Below are 11,082 nucleotides of genomic sequence, written 5' to 3'. Positions count from 1 at the left end.
TCTAACTAAGCTTATAGAGTTTTTCGAGCAGATTACCTGCAAAGTGGATGAAGGCAATGCTGTGGATGTTGTGTACATGGACCCGAGTAAAGGAATTGACGAGGTCCCGCATGGGAGGCTGGTCAAGAAGGTGACGTCACTCGGCATTCAGGATGCGGCTTGCAAGACGTGGTAATGGGGTGTTGACTCTCAGTCTGGAAGCTGTGACGAGTTTTGTGCGGCAGAGATCAGTGCTTGGTCCTTTGTTGTTTGTCATCTATACCAATGATCTGGAGGATAATGTGGTTAACTGATCAGCAAATTTGCGGATAGCACCAAGTTTGCGGGTGTAGTGGACAGCGAGGACGACTACCATGCTTGCAGATGGATCTGCATCAGCTAAAACATGGGCTGAAAATGGCCGATCGAATTTAATGCAGACATGTGCAAGGTTTTGCCCTTCTGCCGGGCCAACCAGGATAGGTCTTACACAGTCAATGGTAGGGCAATGAGGACTGTGATTAAACAAGGGGATCTGGGACAACAGGTCCATATCCATTGAAAGTTGTGTCACAGGTAGACAGGGTCGTAGCGAAAGCTGTTGGCACGTTGCCATTCATAATTCGATGTATTGAGTACAGGACATGGGATGTTATGTTGAAGTCATATAATACGGTGGTGAAGTCTAATTTGGAGAATTGTGCACAGTTTTGGTCACCTACCTACAGGAAAGGTGTAAACAAGGTTGACGGAGTACAGAAAATAATAAAAGGGTGTTGCAGGGTCTGGGGGACCTGAGTTATCGGGAAAGATTGAGCTCGGTAAGACTGTATTCTTTAGAACGTGGACGATTGAGATGGGATTTCATGGAGGTATTCAAAATACGAGGGACATACGAGGGACGAGTGCAAGCAGACTTTTTCTATTGAGGTTGCGTAGGATTACAATCAGAGGTCATGGGTTAAGGGTGAAATGTGAGAAGTTTATGGGGACCGTGCGGGGAAACTTCTTCACTCAGAAGGTCGTGACAGGATGGAATGAGCTGCCAGCATAAGTGGTGCAGGCGAGCTCGATTTCAACGTTTATTCGAAGTTTGAATAGGTACGTGGATAGTAGGGATATGGAGGGTTATGATCCCGGTGCAGGTCGATGGGAGTCGGCAGTTTAAAACTGGTTTCGGTGTTGATGAGCTGAAGGGCCTGTTTCTGGGCTGTGGTTTCAGATGACTGTATGTTCCGGGACGCGTAATTTCATCCTGAAAACAAACTAAACCCGTTCGCCCATGTACGATTCAGGAATGTTTATGACTATTCCTTTATTAACACGAGCATTAACTGATTATTGTATTTCCATCCGGGCAGTTATTGCCGCAAAAAAACACTTTCACCCTCAGTTGACCAGCCCGAAACATCTGTGAAATTTGTCGTTATTACAAGACGCCCATTCCAAATGGCCAGGAATTGTATCCAAGTACGGAGTGATAGGTTTGGAAATGGGCGATATTGAAGCAGTGACGCACAAACTGAGATGGACGACGTCACTGTTATTGGAATGGCCGTCGGGGAGGGAGAGACGCAGAAACTAGTGATGTTCACCTTGGTTAACTTGGCTGTCAGGGAGGGAATGAAATATTGATTGGAAATTATATCCAGTTGTGTAGTATTAAAAATGCGAGCTAGGAAGGAAATGATTCCCAATTTCAAAACGTTCACGGGAATGTAGATCAGATCGCAGATCACATTCGCAAACTGACAGGCCACGGTTTACGGCAGAGAGAGAGAGCGCGGAGAGAGTGAATGGAGGAGACACAGACTGCGGTGAATGGAGAGAGAAAGTGAGGAGAGAGAGAGAGAGAAAGAGAGAGGGAGAGAGGGAGAATGGAGAGATTTGAAATGGAGGAGGGGAAACAGATGGATAGTGATATTGGAGAGTGGAAGCGTGAGAGGGAGGGAGTGAGTGAGTGGATGAGACAGAAGAAGAGACTGCTGTGAATGAAGAGATTGAAGGAGGCGGGGGGGGGCGGGGGCGGAGAGAGAGAGAGAGAGAGAGAGTGCCAGAGAGAGAGAGAGAGATTGGGAACTGGAAGTGAGAGGGTGGAGGCTAGGAGGACGAAGATAAGTTTGGGACCCTGTATACCTGTACCGCCACTTTAAATAAATTATGGACCTGTATTCCGACTGAAGCGCAGCACCTCGCACTTGCTTACACTAAAATCCATCCACCATTTTTGCAGCTGGTCCAGATCCCGCTGGAATCCAATAGTCTTCCTCGTTGTCCACTGCGCCCCCAATCTTAGTGTCATCCGCAAATGTGCGGATCCAGTTAACCACATTACCATCTAGATCAATGATAGAGATGACAAACAACAGCAGACCCAGCACACATCCCTTTGGCACTCCACTAGTCACAGGCCTCCAGTCAGGGAGGCAATCACTCTCTCGCTTCTCCCGCAAAGCTAATACTTCATACAATTTACTCCCTCTCATTAAATGTCAAGCAACTGAACTTTCTTCACAAGCGGGACCTTGTCAAGTACCTTCTTAAAGTCCGTACACGCAACATCCACTTCCTTGTCTTCATCAACGTTCCTTAAATTCCCTTAAAACTCTCTCATATTCATTAGACACAAGCTGAAGGGGACAGAACTATGCTGACTATCCCGAATCAGTCCTTGTCCATCCAAATACTTAAAGGCCCAATCCCTCTGAATACCGTCCAATATCTTTCCCTCGACTGATGTCAAGCTCACATCAGCAGAGACCCTTTTCTTAAACAGCGGGACAACATTTCATATTACCCATCGACTCGATGGGGCAGTGACCTAGTTCTGATCTTTTATCTTCTGGTCATGTAGATTCGCCCAAAGAGGGAAATTAGATCAGCCATGACGAAATGGTGGAGCCCATACGCGGGGCCTATTTCCCCAATTCTGCTCATATACCTTCCGGTCTTACTCGCTATCCTCCGATTTTGCGGTGCCTCACCCGTCGCTACGAATGGTTTAAGTATCTCTGCTGGAGCCCGAGCAATTTCTGCACTTGCCTCCCACAAGTTCCGAAGGGACACCTTGGCAGGCCTGGGAGTTTCTCCACCGAATTTACTTCAAGGCAGCAACATGTCCGCCTCTGTAATAAGTATATGGTCCATCATCTGCTTTGCCCCACTTTTATATGTTTTGTCTTGATTCTGAGTCCGTTTTCCTAATAAATACAGATGCAGAATAAAACCTGCAAGATCCCTCCCATCTCTATTGGCTACACGCATTGATTACGGTTCTGATCTTCCAGAGGATCAATTTTGTCCCTTGCAATTCTTTTGCTCTTGGCATTTCTGTAGAATCCCCTTAGGATTCCAGTTCACATTGTGTGCTTGGCCAACCTCAACCTCCTGATTTTTCTTCAGTATTCTCTTGAATCTCTCTTACCCCAGAAGTACCTCAGTTGCCCCTACCTGCCTACACCTGCTAAGCAACTCCATATTTTTCTTAACTAGGGCCTCAATATCTCCTGAAAGCCAAAACTCTGTAAACCTGTTATATTTACCTTTTATTTTGAAAGGCACATACAAGCTTGGTACACTCAACATTTCACTTTTGAAGGTTTCCCATTCACCAGTTACACCTTTGCCTGACAGCAGCGTGTCTCAATGCACAATTCTCAAATCCTTTCAGATACCATCGAAATTGGCCTTTCCCCAATTTAGAATCTCAACCCACAGGTCAGACCGTACCTTATCTATACTTACTTCGAAACTAATGGCATTGTGATTGCTGGATGTAAAGAATTTGCCTACACAATCACCTGTCACCAGCCGTGTCTCAGTATCTAATCGGGAATCAAGTCTCGCACACTCTCTCGTTGGGACCTCCATGGACTGATTAAGGAAACTTTTCTGATCACATTTAACAAACTCTATAAATCTAGGCCTTTTGACTATGGGAGACCCAGTCAGTGTGTGCAAAGTTAAAATCGCCTACTTTCACAAACGTATGTTTCTTTAAACAATCTGGGATCTCTCCGCAAATTTGTTCCTCGAAATCCCTAGGACTGCCGGGCGGTCTGTAATATAGCCCCAGTAATGTGGTCCTACTTTGGTTATTACTCAGTTTCACCCTTAACGCCTCACTAGAGGAATTCTCCAGTCTGTCCTGACGGAGCACTGCCCTGACATGTTCCCTGACTGGCAACGCCACCGCTCCTCCTGTAATCCGTCCCACTCCATGGCGTCTAAAACAACGCAATCCCAGAATACTGATCTGTCAGTCCTGCTCCTGTCACAGCCAACTCTCACTAATGGCTACAATATCACAAAACCTTGTTTCGACCCAAGCTCTGAGCTCATCCGCCTTTCCTTCAATAATTCTTGCATTGAAATATACTCAGCTCAGAACATTAGTGGCAACATGCTTTACCTTTTGATTCCTGACTTTGCCTGAGGGCTTAACATCTGTTTGAGAAACTTGGATAAGTACAGGGATGGGAGGGGTATGGAGAGCATGTCAGTGCGAATCGGCAGGTAAGTAATTTGGCACGGAGACGGGGAGCAGTGTCCTGGACTTATTTCATAATTTACCGGCATAATTTACATACTACTATTTAACTATTTATGGTTCTATTACTATTTACTACTTATGGTGCAACTGTAACGAAAACCAATTTCCCCCGGAATCAATAAAGTATGACTATGACTATGACTATAACACTCCCGGTGTGGAATACAGAGACTGAGAATTGTGTGCGGTAAAACACCCGGTTGTCGTATATGGAGACCGGAACCATACGCGGTAAAACTCCCCGTGTGGAACCGGAGGTTTGTTCCGTGACTTGTGAACATACTTGATTAAGACGCTGCCACTGGTGACTGAATAAATAGTTAGTCTAACAATTCTAACCAGATACATCTCCATCTCCTCGCCTTTCTGCCTCAGCCCTTTTCCCTCAGCAGTCCCTCCTCACAACACCTCCTCCTCATCCGGCCTTCTACTCCAACCCTCCCTTCTTGCTCCCTCTCTCCCTTATCGTCTCTCCACTCCCTCACCCCTTCCTTACCATCTTCCCTCTCAATCATCCCTGCTTCCTCACCGCCTCTCTCCCTCACCTTTCCCTGTCCTCTGTTCCTCAGTTACACCCCTAACTTGCCCAGTCTCTCCCTCTCCCCCCCCCCCGCCTTTCCTTGCCTCCCATCGCCCTCACTTTCCTTTCTCACCGGCCCCACATGCTCACCGGTCCCTCCAGATTCGTTCACTCCCTTTGCCTCAAATGCGTCTCCCTCAGACCTCTCTCCTCACCTACTTGTTCAATCGCACTTTCCTCCTCGCTGCACCTCTCACTCAGTCACTCAGCCACCCACCCACCCGCCTGTCCCCCAAGACACACACACCTCCTTCCTCTCCCTCGCCATCTCCCGAGCTGCTTCCCTCTCCGTCTCTCTTCTATCGTTCACACTCTCCGTACCCCACAGTCCCTCCCTACTCTCCTTCCACTTTCTCCCTACTCCTCTCTCATGTCTCCCTCTTCATCTCTCTCACCCTCTCTGCTGTCTCTCTTTATCTCTCCCACCCTCTCTTCCCTTCTCCTCTTCTACCCCCTCTATTCAACTTACTCTCCCATTCTCTCTCATATCCCACTCCCCCACCCGCCATCTCACTCTCAATCTGTCACCGTCTTCCCCTCCCTATCTCTTGCTCTCCCTTCTCCTCACTCTTTCCCCATCTCCTCTTTCTTACTCTCCACTCTCACACCCTCACCGCCTCTCTCTAACCTCATCCATCTCCCACTCTACTTCTCTCCCTCTGTCCCACCCTATCCCACTCGCTCTCCCACACTCTCTCCCTGCTGGCTTCCGTATCTCACACTGTCTTCCCCTCTGTCTCGCCCTCTTAATCCACCTCTCACTCCATGCTCTCTTCCTCTTCGTTCTCTCTCTCTCTCTCTCTTTCTCTCTCTATATCTCTCCCTCCCTCCCTCTCTCCCTCTCTCCCTCTCTCTGTACTTACGTTACACGCTCTGCACCTCATCCCATACATACATCAACAATATTTAAATGTCAATTGCATTTGTATCTGGGATATTTGCAGATTCCAGATCCTCGGTAATGGTGTTTATATTACGGAATGACGCAGCTTGGAATGACGTTGAATCATATCTTAAAATGAATTGTGAAAAGTATTTTTCAAACAACTGCAGAAGGTTGTAATCTGAGTTAAACGTGCAAAAGAAGGTTCGGATAGATATAGATTCTTTCGCTGTTCCCTGCCGCAGAAAGGGTTAAATAAAATATTAAAGTGACATTGTTCACACCCAAATGAGAGGGTTTTGCCGAACTAGTTCGATTTGATTTCAGCCGAAAGGCGGCTCCCTATTCTCAGGAATGTGCCTGGACAGGAAGTTGCTTACACACAGAGCCTGGACTGCGAGTTTCACAGAACAACAACCCGTAACTTCCAAATCAATCAATGATCTGGCCTCCTCTCCTTCCATTCCAGTTCTGCTGAAGGGTCTTGGATCGGAACATCGACTGGTTATACCCATCCGTAGATGCTGCCTGGCCTGCAGCGTTTCTCCCGCAGTGTGTGTGTTGCCATGGTTACGGGAGATCAGCGCGTGTGGGTGCAGTGGGCGGGGAAGAAGCGACTTCAGAACACCCGTCCTTCCAGAATATTCCTGGGGAAAGATTCATTTTCTGATATGTATTTTGTATCTTTATTTAAAACCAACCAGTTGTCTGTGTTTTGGATCAGTGATTAATATGTTACCGTATGAGGAACGTCTGGCAGCTCTTGGGAGGCATTTGCTGGAGTTCAGGAGAATGAGGGGGGATCTCATAGAAACATTCCGAATGTTAAAAGGCCTGAACAGATTAGATATGGCAAAGTTATTTCCCATGGTAGGGGATTCTAGGACAAGAGGGCACAGTTTCAGAATCGTAGGACGTCCTTTTAGAACTGAGATGCGGAGAAATTACTGTAGTTAGAGGGTGGTAAATCTGTGGAATTTGTTGCCATGAACGGCTGCAGAGGCCAAGTCATTGGGTGTATTTAAGGCATCGATTGATAGGTTCCTGATTAGCCAGGGCATCACAGCGTATGGGGAGTAGACAGGGGAGTGGGGATGACTGGAAAAATTGGATCAGCACATGATTGAATGGCGGAGCGGACTCGATGGGCCGAATGGCCTACTTCTGCTCCTATATGTTATGGTCTTATGTCATCACCTCGCTTCTAAATCTCCTGACGACGGTTGTGTTTGCGTTCCTCTTGTTTCCTATTTGCACGGTTGAGTTTTTCCAGAATTTATGTCAAGATTAATATCAGTTCTAAAACGATGAGTAACGGTTTAAATCTAGATGATAACCTGAAACACCAATCAGCTTAGAAGTTACTCTGCCTGCAATGTTAGCGCAGATTACAGAACGATGATTCCTGAGAGAAACAAGTTACCACTTCTTACCACTTCTTATAAGGAAGTATAAGGAAGCATGCAAGTCAGTTACTTGTAGCTCGGTATGGTTAGTTCTCAGGAGAGTCTATCAGGCTTTCCCAAGCGCAGACATGTGATGATTCTTAGAACAAGGAAGCACAGACATAGTTATTTTACCATCTCATCTACAAAGCACATTTCAGTCACACAGTGTACATTAACCGCAGATAAGTGATTACAGGCTTTGAATTCACATACTACAAGAAGGTCATTAACCCCTTAACGTTCGCCACACTGTCTGACTATTTTTCTTCCACAGGGTGGAACGCCCTCTTGACGAATCTCGTATCCCTATTGGTTGGTACCTTAGATTGACATTATCTGATACCAATGGAAGCAAAATATCGCGGTAGTCATTTGACGAGAAGTGGCACGTTGCCTGGGAGATGACAGGAGCACGGATTGTCAACGCGAGGCTGACGAAGCTCCGTGAGAGGGCGCGCGTGGCGCAGTAGGCGGGGCCGTGTAATGACGCACGAAAACGATAGGGAGTCTGCAGGATGAGTGAAAGCGAACGGGAAGCGCGTCTTCTCTTCCCAGACCGGGTTGCCCAGCACCCATTCTTTTCCCCAACCCCTGCTGGGGTCCGGAATTCACACTGAAAATGGAATATAAATACATAATTAGTGCAATATTAATTTTATGTTCGGCCAACTAAAAATTTACATATGCCTTCGCAAGTGCTCGTTCGATTGGTTTACTCCAAATCAGTTGTCACCGATTCTCTTGTGAACAGCGCAATGTGCATTTGTAGGCCAGCCAGCCCCTCAGATCGGCTACTTCAGACAGCAATCTGATTTTAACCCGAGGGCCAATACGAATAATTCAAGTGCGAGAGGAGCGGTCATTCTTTCTCATTCTGTCACTGATAAGAATGGCTTTATCTCATCCAGCTTAGGCGAGATCAGGTTTGGGTGAGGTACATTGTCCTGTAAGTTACTCGCTTTGTGCCCTCACTTGGTCATTCCTCATTGGTTTTGGTAGAGCAGATTAGAGCGAGTGGCTCCTGGGCAGTGTTTTCTACTCTGTGTGGGATGTGGGAAGTCTGGGAGACCTCCAGTCCCCCAGATAAACACATCTGCGCCAGGTACGCCGAGTAGCGCCCCCTGAGAGAAGGCGTTAAGGAACTGGAGCTGCAGCTCGATGGCCTTCGACTCACACGGGATAATGAGCGGGTGATAGACAGGAGCTAAAGGGAAGTAGTGACCTCTAGGTTGCAGGAGATGGGTAACTGGATGGCTGTCAGGAGAATGAGGGGAAATACAAAGCCAGTGTGGCAGTCCCCCTCATTAATAGTACACAACTAGATACTATTGAGGGCGACGACCTACCCGGGAGGAGTCACGGTGACTGGCTCTCCGGCACTGAGTCTGGTGCTGCGGCTCAGAAGAGCAGAGAGATGAAGACAATTGCAGTTTTGATACGAGATTCCTTAGTCGGAGGGACAGAGACGATGTTCTGTAGGAGTGATAGAGAAATCTGCATGGATGTTGCCTCCCTGGTTCCGGGATCAGGGGTGTCTCGGATCGGGTCTATGGTACTCTCAAGGGCGAGGGTGAGCAGCCCGAGGTCTGGTGAATATTGACACCAACAGTATTGGTAGACAAGGTGATCAGATCCTGAAGAGAGATTTAGGGAGATGTTTAAAAGTCTGAGAAACAGGACTTCCAGGTAGTAATCTCTGGATTGCTGTCTATGCGACCTGATGGAATGATTTGGCAGGCGACAGCGAGGCCTCACTTGGGGCATTGTGAGCAGTTTCGTCTCCCTTATCGTAGAAAGGTTGTGCTGAAACTGGACAGGGTTCAAAGGAGGTTCAGAAAAATTATTCAAGGTTTGAAAGGCTTGTCATATGAAAAGCGTTTCGTGGCTCTGGGCCTGTATTCACCAGAATTCAGAAGAATAAGGAGTGACCTAATTGAAACGTATCGAATGGTGAAATGTCTTGATAGGGTAGATGCGGGGAGAATGTTTCCTGTGGTGGGAGAGTCTAAGACCAGATGACCCAGTCTCACAATAGAGGGCCGTCCTTTAAGAACGAAGATGCGGAGAAATGTCTTCTGGTAACCGTGCAGTCAAGTCTGAATGTATTTTTAAGGCAGAGGTTTATAGATTCTTGATTGGTCAGGGCATGAAGTGATACGGGGAAAAGGTGGGCGTTTGGGGCTGAGATGCAAAATCGATGAGCCATGGGGAAATGTCGGAACAGTCTCGATGGGCCAAATGGCCTAATTCTGCTCCGCCGTCTTATGGTCTTAAAAAACATAGCTGAACACATCTGAACTTTCAGTCCGCATTTCCAAACTTTATATTAAGCGTCTGGGTCTTGAATATAATCGAAAACCTTGGTTCTATTGGCCATTGAGAGGATTTTCAAACATAACAAAAAAGACAAGAAAAGAAAAAGAGATTAAAAACGTACTTAACATGCAACCCTTTCAAACCGGATCAGCTGTCGTTAATACAACTCTTGCTTTTAAACCGTTCCCCCATCTTTTAGAACTGATATTAATCTTGACATAAGTTCTGGAAAATCTCAACCGTACAAAGAGGAAACAAGCGGAACGCAAACACAATCTCCACTAGGCGAGATTTAGAAAAGAGGTGATGACATATTGATCACTGATCCGAAACACAGACAACGGGTTGTTTGTAAATAAAGATACAAAATACATATAAGAAGATGAATCATTCTCATCTTAACTCCTCAGGAATATCCTAAGAGGATGGGTGCTTTGAAGTCGATTCTTTCAGCTAGCCCCGCCCACTGCCCCCTCCCCCCCACACACGCTCCCTCTCGCGGATCATTCGTAACCAGGGCAACGCTGAAAATACCGGAGAAACGCTGCAAGCGAGGCAGCATCTATGGCTGGGAATAATAGCTCGACGTTCCGATCCAAGACCTTTCATCAGGACTGAAATGGAAGGAGAAGGTGTCAGATCATTGATTGATTTGGAAGGTCCGGGTTGTTATTCTGTGAAACTCGCAGTCCAGAGTCTGTGTGTAAGCAGCTGCCCGTCCGCTCCCATTTCTGAGAACAGGGTGCGGCCTTTGGGCTGAAATGAAATCGAACCGGTTCTGCAAATTTCTCTGATTAGAGTGTGTGCAAAGTCGCTTTAATATTGTATTTAACCCCTACTGCAGGAGGGAAGAGCAACAGAATCTATATCTATTAGAGCCTTCTGTTCATTTTTAACTCAGATTACAATTTTCTGCAGTTGTTTTAAAAATATTTTTCACGATTGATTTAAATAAATGAGACAACGTTATTCCCAACTGCCGCATTCCATAATATAGAAACATAGAAACATAGAAAACCTAAAACACAATACAGGCCCTTCGGCCCACATAGCTGGGCCGAAAATGTCCTTAATTTAGAACTTCCTAAGCTTTACCCATAGCCCTCTATTTTTCTAAGCTCCATGTAGCCATCCAGGAGTCTCTTAAAAGACGCTATCCTTTCCGCCTCCACCTTTGCCGTCGGCAGCCCATTCCACGCACACCACTCTCTGCGTAAAAAATAAAACTTAATCCTGACTTCTCCTCTGTACCTACTTCCAAGCACCTTAAAACTATGCCCTCTCCTGCTAGCCATTTCAGCCCTGGGGAAAAGCCTCTGACTAT

This window comes from Mobula birostris, chromosome 13 (assembly GCF_030028105.1).
Source record: "Mobula birostris isolate sMobBir1 chromosome 13, sMobBir1.hap1, whole genome shotgun sequence".
Taxonomy (NCBI): Eukaryota; Metazoa; Chordata; class Chondrichthyes; order Myliobatiformes; family Myliobatidae; genus Mobula; species Mobula birostris.
This window is presented reverse-complemented; position numbering follows the sequence as displayed.